Consider the following 11,065-nt stretch of genomic DNA (forward strand, 5'->3'; position numbering starts at 1 on the left):
GTGTGTACTAATATGCACACACCTGTGCACACATACATGTGCAAAAGCATACACAAGCACATGCGTGCACATGCTCTGCTTGCAGGTGGGGGTCCACTATCCTGACTTCCAAACATTCAGGTTTGAGGCTCTTGCAGATGCCAGATACCATGGAGACAAAACGCCCTCTAAACACATTATCCAGAATTTTCCCTTAATTCCCTACAGCACATGCCCCATTTGTGAGGAGACCCCCAGGGTCTTCAGGCTCTGACTCTGATGGAGCTCAGAGTATGTCAAACCCTTGAACAGTCCATTCCGGAACCTTCAAATCCACACCCCAGGGGGCTCCCACCTTGAAGGCCCGGGGAAACAGTCTAGCTCAGCCGTCTAAGTGGAGGTGACTGATTTATTCTGACCATCCTGACTCTTCACGACACTGCTCTCCTCCAACCATGCACGACTTTAATTGTCCATCAGGCAGGGCAGAGAGGAACCGTAAATCTTTCCTCCCGCTGCTCCGAGCTGAGACTGCTTGACCTCCAATCGCCAGCCCCTCGCCTGCGTGCCGCCTGGAGAAGTCCACTGGCTCTGAAGGTGAAAGAGGGGAGTGAGGAAGGGGAACGCAGGAGAGGCAGAGGCTCGGGGGTCAGGAGGGGAACAGAGAGAGCCAGGCGGCAGGAGAAAGCATGCAGCCGCCACGGCCATGCTCCAGCTGCTCCAGCCCCGGGGCCCCTGCGGAGGAATGAATGCCTCAGCCCGACTGCAGCCTCGAGGGGCGCCGGCTGGGGCGTCTACACACCTCGCCTCCCAGGCTTCTGCTCTCAAGCAGCAGGACCCTGATAAAGTGAGCCAGACCCTCAGGGAGTCTTGGCATTCCCTTGCCAGGCTATAAAACATCACAGCCCCAAAAGGAGCCTGCTGCGGGGGATACTGCTTCTCCATCCAGCATTCACGGTGTCTGCAACTGGACCCCAGCTAGGGGCACAGGAGCCTCTCTTAGGGCGGGTGTCTCTGTGACGGCAGGGACAGGCCAGGGGCCACATAGCCCCAGCTGTGGCCCGGAGAACAGAGCTGGTCCAGGAGGTTTAGCCACAAGCTCCAAAACACGCCCCCTTCCCCTGCAGCAGACTTAATATTTTCTGTAATTTTAGTATATATTAATGCACTTCAAAGTGGTGAACATTATAGTTATGATTATTACCTAAAGCCTTCCTTTATAGCCCTCATTTTCTAGTGCTCATTACTTTCTGAAAAATTATCCTTGGGGGCTGAAATTTTCCTAGTCTGGTCTTGTGAGTTTTCTTCCTAGGTTTTGAGCAAAACATATCCAGAAGGGGGAGAAATTACTTCTCCCAAAGTCAGTCTCCTTGGTGACTTCTGCCAAGGAAAGAACCCCATGGGAAGGGGGTGGGCTGTGTCTTTAGCATGTAGATACTGATACTGTTATCAGTGATCTGGCCTTAGTTGTGCCTGTCTGTTCTGGAGAGACGGCTCTATTTTAGAAGTCTAAGAGGCCAGGAGGTACCCATGCGACACTCATGTTGCATGCTGCAGCCTGGGCAAGTCAGGAAAGTGAATGCTGGTTATGGCAACGCTGCTGACGCACACACACAAGCAGATGTATTTTCCAACACAAAGGGCAGATCTGCAGAAAGTCTCCTGTCCGTGGCCCAGGGATGCCGACAGAGTTAAAAGCATGCAGATTCTAGGTGTATCCTTCTCAACTGTCCTAGGATGAGATCTGCCGGTGAGAAAGAGAAATGTACCCGCTGGAAGATGGCCTTTAATCATCCCATAAAGTTGTCCCAGACAACATCACAAGGCTTTAATAGTGAGGAAAAGGGTAACAGTCTCCCCCATCAAACACAGGCCATCGTCCACCTGCTCTCCCTCCCACCCTTTGGCCATCAGCTGAAGGTTCCCAGCTGTCAAGATATCAAACAGACTTCTGGACGATAAAGCTTGACACAGCGTTGGCTGTCTAGGAGTGTTGATTATAATGTTACGCCACTGACAACAGTAATTCTCACCTTAAATTTCTTCTCTTTTCTGCTAAGATTCCAAAATACTTGAATAATGTACCCTTGGATAGCACCCCTGCGAGGAACACAATCAATCACTGTCGGTCTTCTCCCCAGCAGCTGGGGGCACGCAGCCAGGGAGGCCGGTGAACCACACGCCCCGTCCCAGGTCTACAAGGAGCCTGTGGAAGAAACCCCTCGGGTCTCTAGTTCCACTTCACCTGTCCCTGCCGTGGGGCCCCCAGCTGTGCCTAATGGCATCACATCAATGATAGTCAATATTCCAGAAAGAATAAAAGCACACACTTTGTTTTTTTTCTAATGGGCTTTGCAAAGCTGTGCTTCGGCTTTTCATGCGTTGAGAACTGAGATCCAAAAACATATCCACATGGAACGCAGGGGTGGGCTGGAATCCCTCAGCCTGCACGGTAAGCGATGTGGTAACAAACTATAGGCTCAGAGAAGCCCGGGAAGGGCTGGGGGAGGGAGGCCATGATCCTCCTTCCTTTCCTCTCCCTCATGGGAAATCCAGCTGGCATGGTCTGGAGCCTCATCTCTGATGATCCAATGCCACTCCCTTTGCAAAAGCAAGAGGACCTGCTGCAGTGCCCCTCTCTCCTTGTGGTACTCTTTTTTTTTTGAGACGGAGTCTTGCTCTGTTGCCCAGTCTGGAGTGCAGTGGTGTGATCTCAGCTCACTGCAACTTCCACCTCCCAGGTTCAAGTGATTATCCTGCCTCAGCCTCCTGAGTAGCTGGGATTATAGGCATGCACCATCATACCCAGCTAATTTTTTGTATTTTTAGTATAGACGGGGTTTCACCATGTTGACGAGGCTGGTCTTGAGCTCCTGACCTCAGGTGATTCCCTGCCTCAGCCTCCCAACGTGCTGGGATTACAGGCGTGAGCCACCCTGCCCTGGCCTCCTTGTGGTACTCTTGACACCCCGCTGGCAGTGGAGGCATGGGGAGAGCACAGTGGACCCATTGAGGGGACACAGCACAAGCAGGAGCCCCGTTATCCCCCTGGATGGCCTGACCAGGGTAACAACCGAGTCCACGGCCCCACAGACAGGACCTCACTTCCTTCTGCCTGGCTTCAGGGTGTTCCTAAGGACATGAGCTGCTGGGCGCTGCTCCAGGGAGCCCTTCCAGGCCACCCGAGGGAGTGAGGGTCTCCTCAGACCCCAGCCTCTCTATAGAGACATGCTAAGGGTTGTTTCCATCCTTGCATCTGCAAGTTTATCAGGAGCTCTTTTAAAGCAGCGTCATAATTGTACCCACAGGGAACAGTTCAGAATCCATTCCTTAACCCTGACCCCTCCTAACCCCTAGCAACATGCTCGTTCCTCTACCAGGTGGATAGCTCCAGGGAAGGATCCCACTCACCACATCAGCGGCTTTACATAGATTGCCTGATCCACGCAGCAGTCCCTGCTTCTCAGCTGGGTAAACTGAGGTTCCAGAGCCTGCCTTGGGTGGCAAGGCTGGGAAGGGTGCACGCCCTCCCCAGCGGTATGCTGCAGGCAACACTGCCACCATCAGAAGTCAGCTCAGGCCTCAGGCTGTCCCTGCACAGAGCCCTCCCACCAGCCAGCAGGTGCAGGCCGAATCCACTCACCACAGCCACAGGTTGTGCGGCCAGCCCTGATGGGGTTTAAGGTCTCATGAAAGGTAACTGACATACCGCCTTGCTCAGAAGTCACTTCATTTCAATGTGCATGTAACTGTGTGCCCCGGGGGCAAAGGGTGATTCTTATAAGAATCAGCTGATGGGAGTGGGGAGCTGCCAAGATGTACAACCTCCGAACCTCCCATGAATAAGGAAACTAACTGGGTGAAGACTCAGCCACACCTCCAGGGTGAAAGGCAGGTGTCAACACCAAGTTATTAGGCATTTGCAGAGCCCATCAGGAGCCTGTGCACAGACCCAGTTTAAAGCATATTCCGGATTTCCATTTTTTGCTCAGATCTCAATGTGACGAGTAACGTCGGGACATACCGGTGTGTGTGGTTCTCCCATGTGATGCATTAAAAAGTCATCCTCATACCTCGCTGCTGAAAACAAAAAGCTAAAAAGGCCTTCTTGCCACTGCTTTTTAAAAGGTGGGGTGGGGTGGGCTGGGGTGGGGAAGGAGAGGTCACCAGCAGGTGCTTGATTCCCAGGTGCCCAGAAGCTCTTAGGAACAGACCCTGGAGCTTCAGCCAGCCCCCAGCCCTCAAAAGTTCCAGAAAAATAGGAGTTGCTTTTGATGTAATCCAGGAGAGAAACCTCTAATTTGCATTGAGTAAGAGTTTGGAGCTATCAAAGTTTAGTGAGAAATGATTTCTAAAGGTACCGGGGTGTTTGTACTGCTTTAAATCTTTCTCCAAATTGTGGACCTTCCCAATACAAGGAAACCCTATGTCCTTTGGCTCCAAAAGAGCTTCCCATTTTTCCATCAAAAATCTCATTGCTGAGGATAGCCTGCTCCTCCATGTTCTCATGACTGTTGCCTAAAAGCAAACAATCCGGAGAGCCTGGCCCAGGAATCGGCATTTGCTTGGTGTCCAAGGACGTGAACTGCAGGATGAGAGCAAGGGCAGAAGCACCTGGACTCCAGGGACCGCCATTCCTGCCGTCTTCATCCCTGGGTCTCACCTGGTGTCATAGACAAGGAGACGTGGATGAGAAGGACTGCAGTCCATGGTGTTTGGGCTGCTCATGGGCAGAACTCTGAATGTGCCCTTGGTTTGCGTGGTACACTGCCTCCACTACTGTATTGGTGGCTCTGCAGAAGAGAATCGGATCTGGAGGTCCGGGTTACCTTTGTTTGTTTTGATGGAGGGAGAATTTTGAAGCAAGACAGGATGCCTTGGAGAAATAAAGGCACACAGGATTCTCCTCTCTAGCACAAAAGATACATGTTATGATCTCAACCGGGCCCCCAAACAAGGACTTGAAACTGTTCAGGGGCTGGCTGGTGGCAGCTTTCTATGCTTAGGCAGTTTCCTCGCCTGCAAATGGGATTAGTTTCTAAAAGGGCTAAAATAGACATACCCAGCTACCTTCCTCGCCAGCTGGCTTCCACTCACAGCCCAGCACTCAAGGAAGGGTGGGCTCACCTGCCCACATATGGAGCAGCCAGCCAAGCAGAGACCTGTGCATACAGAGCTGATGACCAGCGGTGGGTCCAGCAGGGAGATGGCCAGGTACAGTGCGGTCGCTCCGCCTAGGCCTCTGTTCTTCGGGAATCTTGGGAGAAAGCTCTCAGCACAGCCGCTAACCAAAGCAATAAGCAAGTAAACTCCTCCTAAAAATATATATGTTCTTCCTCTTTCTTTTTTCTGCTGGGAATATGTTCTGAGCACAAATAATTAAACCTTAAAAGAAAACTTGCAATAGCAAGTGCTTGGCTCTTGGTCCTAAGAGGAAACCACGGAGGCTGAGGACCCCCCAACTCAAGTTGACGCCAGCAAGTTACAACCCACCTCTCAGGTGGAACCCGCGAGACCTGGCCCCAACCTACACGGAAGGAGTGGAGATGGATCTAAGGGAAGACTGATTTTCACTTCTAAAAAGCTTCCCCAAGCCACGGCTTTCTCTACCCACAAGGGGAACACTCCCTACAGAGGAGAGCACCCCATCCCTTGTTCTTCTGCCCCCTTTCCCCTGAGTGCAGAGCCTTCGATACCACAGTCTGGTCAATGTTTCAAGTGCAGAGAGTTGGCAGGTGCAGCAGCAGTGAGGAGGGAGAGGAGGGGCAAGGAGACCACCTCTAGCTGCTGGTCTGTCTAGAGACCAGGAAGAAACCAGAAGGACGCCTGGCCAGAGCAGTCAAGGCCCTCACGTGTCTTACAGGTAAGGGCCAGGATCAGAGGCCTGATGACACCAAGCTCCCTGTGCCAGAGAGTTGGCCTTTGCTTTGGGACAAAACATACTTGTCCACTTAGCACTTGTAATTTCTGTACGAGTCCTATCCCACAGTGGAGCACATCCCTAGGCCCCTAAATTAAAGATGGTGGATGGTCCTTTCCCAGGCCAAGAGGGGGACTCCTGTGGTACCCAAGCAAGATGCATCCAGAACGGCTCCTTCCGCCTAGACCCTGGCCACACTTTTCAAAATGCAGCTGATAGACTGTGAGCTCGCCCCAAGCTACAAATAAAGTAACAGACTTTATACTCTTTATTATTCCAGTCTCCCTCTAAGGCTTGTTTTGGTGTCAGTCTATGTGTTGGAGAAACTGTGATAACAAACTAATTTACTAAGTGCATTGCACTTAAAAATGTCTATTTTATACACCAAATCACTCTGTATCACATGGTATTTCTTGAAGGGAGGTAACTCGTCTGTCTGTGGGTCCCCAACCCAGAACAGGCCCCGCCGTGTATGCACAGCATATGTATGTATGCAATGCTCCTTGCATGGCCACTGTTAACCAAGAGCCGTCCTCAACCCTCACAGGTCACACAAGGAGGCAATCACGCACTAAGCATCCGTGCCACTCAGAAAGCACAGGAGAAAAAAAGAGTGGGGGAGAGGAAGAGACAGACAGACAGCGAGAGAGGGAGATAGACCCAGGACGTTATAGAGGACAGGGATGGCTCAGGGAGCAGCCTACTTCAGAGAGGCAGCAGAAAGTAAGATGTTGAGGCTGCCTGAATGTTTCATGAGCCTGTAAAAATACCGCGCTGCTTTATGAAAGAGCGTGGAGAGACGCTGCAGCTTATCAAAGGGTGGAGGTGCAAACGGGATGGTTTATAAAGCCGGTGCCTTGTGCCAGGAGCAGGGGCCTGTGGCAGGCAGGGATTTAGGGAACAGTAGGTTCCCGAGGAAACGGGTCTCTGTTGAAGGGGGAGAAACTTTCAAGATGGCTTTTTCCCTTTCACTTGTTTAAAAAGAAAAAATTCCTCACCAAATGCCAGCTGCGTGTCAGGTTCCATTTGTCTTTATAACAGAGTATCAAGCAGGAGTGTGGAAATAAATAAACACAGGGAGACAACCGACCAAAACTTGCAGGCTCTGGGCTGGGCTGGGCTGGGCTGGAGGAGGGAAGCCCCACCCTGCAAGGGCTGAAAATAATATTGCAGCTTCGCATTCAGCGCTGTGGTTCTGGCCACTGACATGTTTTCCCCTCTTTACTGCCCCCCCCCACCACCACCACCACCACCACCACTCTGGCACCTCTGGGTGGGATAGGAGCGTGACTTATGCATTCCTTCCTTCCGAATTGCACAGGCATCATGGGTCAGACCACCATCTGCATATGGGGGGGAGGGGGCAGATAAACCAAGCAGGGCCCCCGCCCTCAGCAGCAGGGCACCTCCAACTGCCACGCATCAGTATGAAGGCACTTTAGGCCAGGGCTGAATGTGGCTGGGAGAGAGGTGTCAAAGAAGGCTGCAGGGGAGAGGCAGCAGGGCTGAACCAGCCAGGGAAGATGGCATTTTCTCTGGCCACTACAGCGCTTAGTTCATCCCCAGACACCAAAGAGCCTGATAATCTCTCCATTTCACCCATGCGCCATCAGCCGCGCTCCAAGTTGAGTAAGTGACAGGCGCAGGACAGAAGGTCCACTCTGGAATGGTACCCAGGAGGCCTCCTTGCTGTAATTACCTCTTCGCAGGCCCTGGGCTTTTCTGGCTCTTGAATGAGCCTCGGGAGCCCTCCCCATGTCCTCAGCAGCCTGAGGGCGGGCGCCCGCAGCGCCTCCAGCGGCCCTGGGACCCTGTCAGAGGAGGGAGGGCAACGAGGGCAGGCTGTGGAGGCCCCGGCCCTGTCCTTGGTGCTAGCGCCCGCTGAGTGCCTGCTGAGCCACTCAGAGGCAGGGGCCGCCCATGCCGCCACCTTCCCTGGACATCCGCCTCTGGTGCCTGCAGAAGGGCAGTGAATACCCCCAGCTCCGCTGTGGCTCCCGACCGAGGTCACTGGGTGTGCAGCATTTGCAGCAAAGGCCCATCCGAGTAAGGGGCGGAGCCTAGGGACTTCCCTGGACTCCTGACTCCTCCTGGCAACCAGAGGCGACCCGAGGTCCCCGGGGTGGGCACGGGTCTCTCTAGGTCCCAAGCCCCTGAGGAAGGTGGATCAAAGCAATCACCCAGGTTCCCTTTTTTCTTTGGGGGGAGGGGGGCGGATAGCTGCTAGAAATGGACAACTCACGCCAGAAAACCCCAGCCGTGCAAGCGCAAACGCCCAGCACCAGTGGCAACCCCTGCTGCACGCAAGCAGCCACCTCACCAGGCCCAGGCTGTCTCGGCTTGGGTGCGTCCCTTCAACCGTGCTTCTGCTCCTTAACCTCTTCAGGGGTCCCCACGTCACCTGCTCTGTCGCCTTCCTGGGGACAGCCTTGCCCTCCCAGAAGCCGTCAGCCAGGAAATGAGGGGTTAAGCGTTGCTTCCAGGAGTGTGCGGTGAGCGAGGCGCCCACGCAGGAAGGCCTCCAGTCCTGGGGGAGGGGCGGGGGGGCCAGCCTCGGTCCTCGGCCAAAGGGAGCTCCTCGCCCGCCCGCAGGAAGCGGAGAAGGAAGGCGCGCCGGGATGGTTCCAAGAAGGCTCCCCTCCTCCGCCCCAGCCATGCCGCCCCCACGCCCCCACCCCGCCGGCGCTCAGTGACCTGGGGCGCCCCTGCAAGAGGCCCGTACCCGGCTTTCATCAGGCAGCGCCTTCTCCACAACTTTGCTTCCTCTCTCCCTTCACAATTTTCGCTCACCTGGAGGGTCTGGTTTTAATTAGTGTAATATCCCCGTGAACAACGCAGACTAATTAAGACATCCGTCCCGAATCCGCGATGCACACTTAATGAGCAGGTTCTGCCGCAATGTTTATACCTTTTTTTTTTTCCATTATTTTTTGCAGACCAGTAAAACCGAAGCCGGCTTCCGGCTGAAAGACCTCATTACGGGCGACCCCACTCCATTAGCCTCCTACCTGCTCCACGCTAAGTGCCCGGGGCGCCCGGGTGCGTGCCCAAGGCGTCCTCAAGTCCAGCCTGCGTTTTGAGCAGGAAATTAGCAACCTGCGCGCCCGAGAAGCGACTTCACCTCGAGCTGGGGCAGGAAGGGGGACCTAAACCCAGGGATGGATCCCTTGGGTCTCTGTCCTTAGCCTCCACCGCGGGGTGGTCTCGCGCATCGGGACTAGCGGCTCTGCGGGAGTCCTTTTTAAAAGTGATCATTAAATAAATCAGGTCCCTCGCCAAAGCTGGAACGGAAAGGGGAGGGGGAGGCAGCTCTGTTGTCCAAGAGTTTCTCCCCACCTCGCTGGGCCCCCGCCCCCGCCAGTGGACTCCGGGAACATCCCGCCCCCACCCCACGTGAGACAGGGATCCCAGGGCCGCTTGGGGACCCGATAGGTTCCCAATGCCCCTCCACGCGGGGCCCCGCGTCTCGGTCCCCGCACCGACACTGCAGGGCTGCGCGCCAGAGGAGGCTCCGCGTCCGGGGGTTGGAGCCTGCGACCCGCAGCACCAAAATGACCACTGGCCTCGCGCCACACTGAGACGCCACAGAAGACCACCTTCCCGAGGGTGCGAGCCCCAGACGCCCCGGGCGAGACCCACCATCGCCCGGGGCCACCAGGGCAGAAAGTTTGGGCCAGGGGCGTGCCCGGCTTCCCCAGCCCGGCCGCGCTGCTCGAGGCCCTGGGGGTGGCCGAGGCTTCAGAGAGGCAGCCTCTGCTCCCGCTCGAGCCTTCCTATCGCGCTTGGGGACTCGGCCCGGAGCGCCCCCAACCCGCCCCCTGTAGGGCCCTGCGCGCCGCTCGCCCCAAGCTGCTCGGCCCCCGCGCACACCGCGGTGCTGCGGGCCCCGCTCCTATTTGGGGAGCTGTGGTAGCCCCTTCCTCCCCACAACTCCTTTGGGTCATCAACCTCTCAGCGACCCTCCTTTCAGAGGACCCCGGCAGGGCTCTCTCGGGGCCTGGGTGCCGCGACAGACGCACATTGCACCACCGCCGGGTCGCCAGCCTCTCTCCCACCCGCGCGGGCTCCGGCTGCCTCCTCGGACGCGCCCTGCGGGGCCGGGATCTCCGCTCGACTCTGCCTCCCCCCGCCGGGGAGTTCCCCGCGCCGGGCATTGTGCCGCCGCCGCCGCCGCCACAGCCACCACCACCGCCACCGCCACCGCCACTGCCACCGCCACGCAGCGCGCGGGACTCCCCGGCGTCTCCATGGAGCCCGACCCCCGGGCCTTCCCATTCACTAAATCACCCCTCTGGCCCACGGCCGGACAGAGCGTCCGGACCCCAGCCCCGGAGGGACCCGGGGACCCCGACCCCGCGCAGGGACCCCTGACCCCGAGGGCGACACCCCACCCCACGCGCCCTCGGGTCAGCCCCGGCCGCGCTCCGCAGCCCGCCTCCCACTGCGGGGTCCCATGCGCCCCTCCGCGGCCATGCCCCCCCTCCCCCAGCTCAGCCCGATGGGAATGACCGCCGCAGGGCGAGGCGGGCGACGAGGACCGGGCTACTCACGGGCTCAGCGCTCCCCGCGGCAGGTGACTGGGGGCCGGCGGCCATGCCCCGGCTGCATCCCGGCCGCTGAGCGGGCAGCGGCGTCCTGGGGCCGCACAGGCACCGGCGAGCTGGCTGCAAGGGGCGCGCGAGGCCGGGCTCGGGCGGCAGCTGTGGCAGCTGCTTCTCCTCCGACCACGCGAGCTGCTGGGGCCCGGCTGGGGCCGCTGTCCAAGGAGGTTCTGCTAGCTTCGGAGCAGACCCGCGCTCGCTCTTCCCTCGCCTCCTCTCTCTCTCTCTCTCTCTCTCTCTCCTCCCTCCTCTCTCCGCCCTCCTTGTCTCTCTCTCTCTCTCTCTCTCTCTCTCTCTCGTTCCTCTGGCTCGCTCGGCTGGAGCGAGGCGGCAGCAGGAGCACGCGGCGGCGGCGCGGGCGGCGCGGGCGGCGGTGGCAGCTCGGGCGGAGCGCGCAGCGCGGCATGGGAGGGGGCTAGGGCTGTCGTGCGGCCGGGGGAGAGCCATGACCGGGTGGGCTTCGGCGGTCAGCACCCTGCGGCCTTCAGAGCCAACTCCTCGGGGCAGGGGCACAGAACAGGTGGGGTACACACGGGAGATCCCAGAACCCCGTGCTGCCCTGGTC

At 57.3% G+C, this 11,065-nt stretch overlaps 1 protein-coding gene across 1 annotated transcript in view; it reads right to left on the bottom strand.

Moving 5' to 3' along the window:
• RBFOX3 (RNA binding fox-1 homolog 3) overlaps positions 1 to 10,862 on the bottom strand; it is a 519,235-nt gene extending 508,373 nt beyond the window's left edge. The window contains exon 1 of the mRNA XM_032178879.2: positions 10,450 to 10,862. The gene's annotated coding sequence lies outside the window, so the exon portion shown is untranslated. The remainder of the gene's footprint in view (positions 1 to 10,449) is intronic.
• Between the last annotated feature and the right edge of the window lie 203 nt (positions 10,863 to 11,065).

The sequence above is a fragment of the Hylobates moloch genome, unplaced genomic scaffold (assembly GCF_009828535.3).
Source record: "Hylobates moloch isolate HMO894 unplaced genomic scaffold, HMol_V3 SCAFFOLD_15, whole genome shotgun sequence".
Lineage (NCBI taxonomy): Eukaryota > Metazoa > Chordata > Mammalia > Primates > Hylobatidae > Hylobates > Hylobates moloch.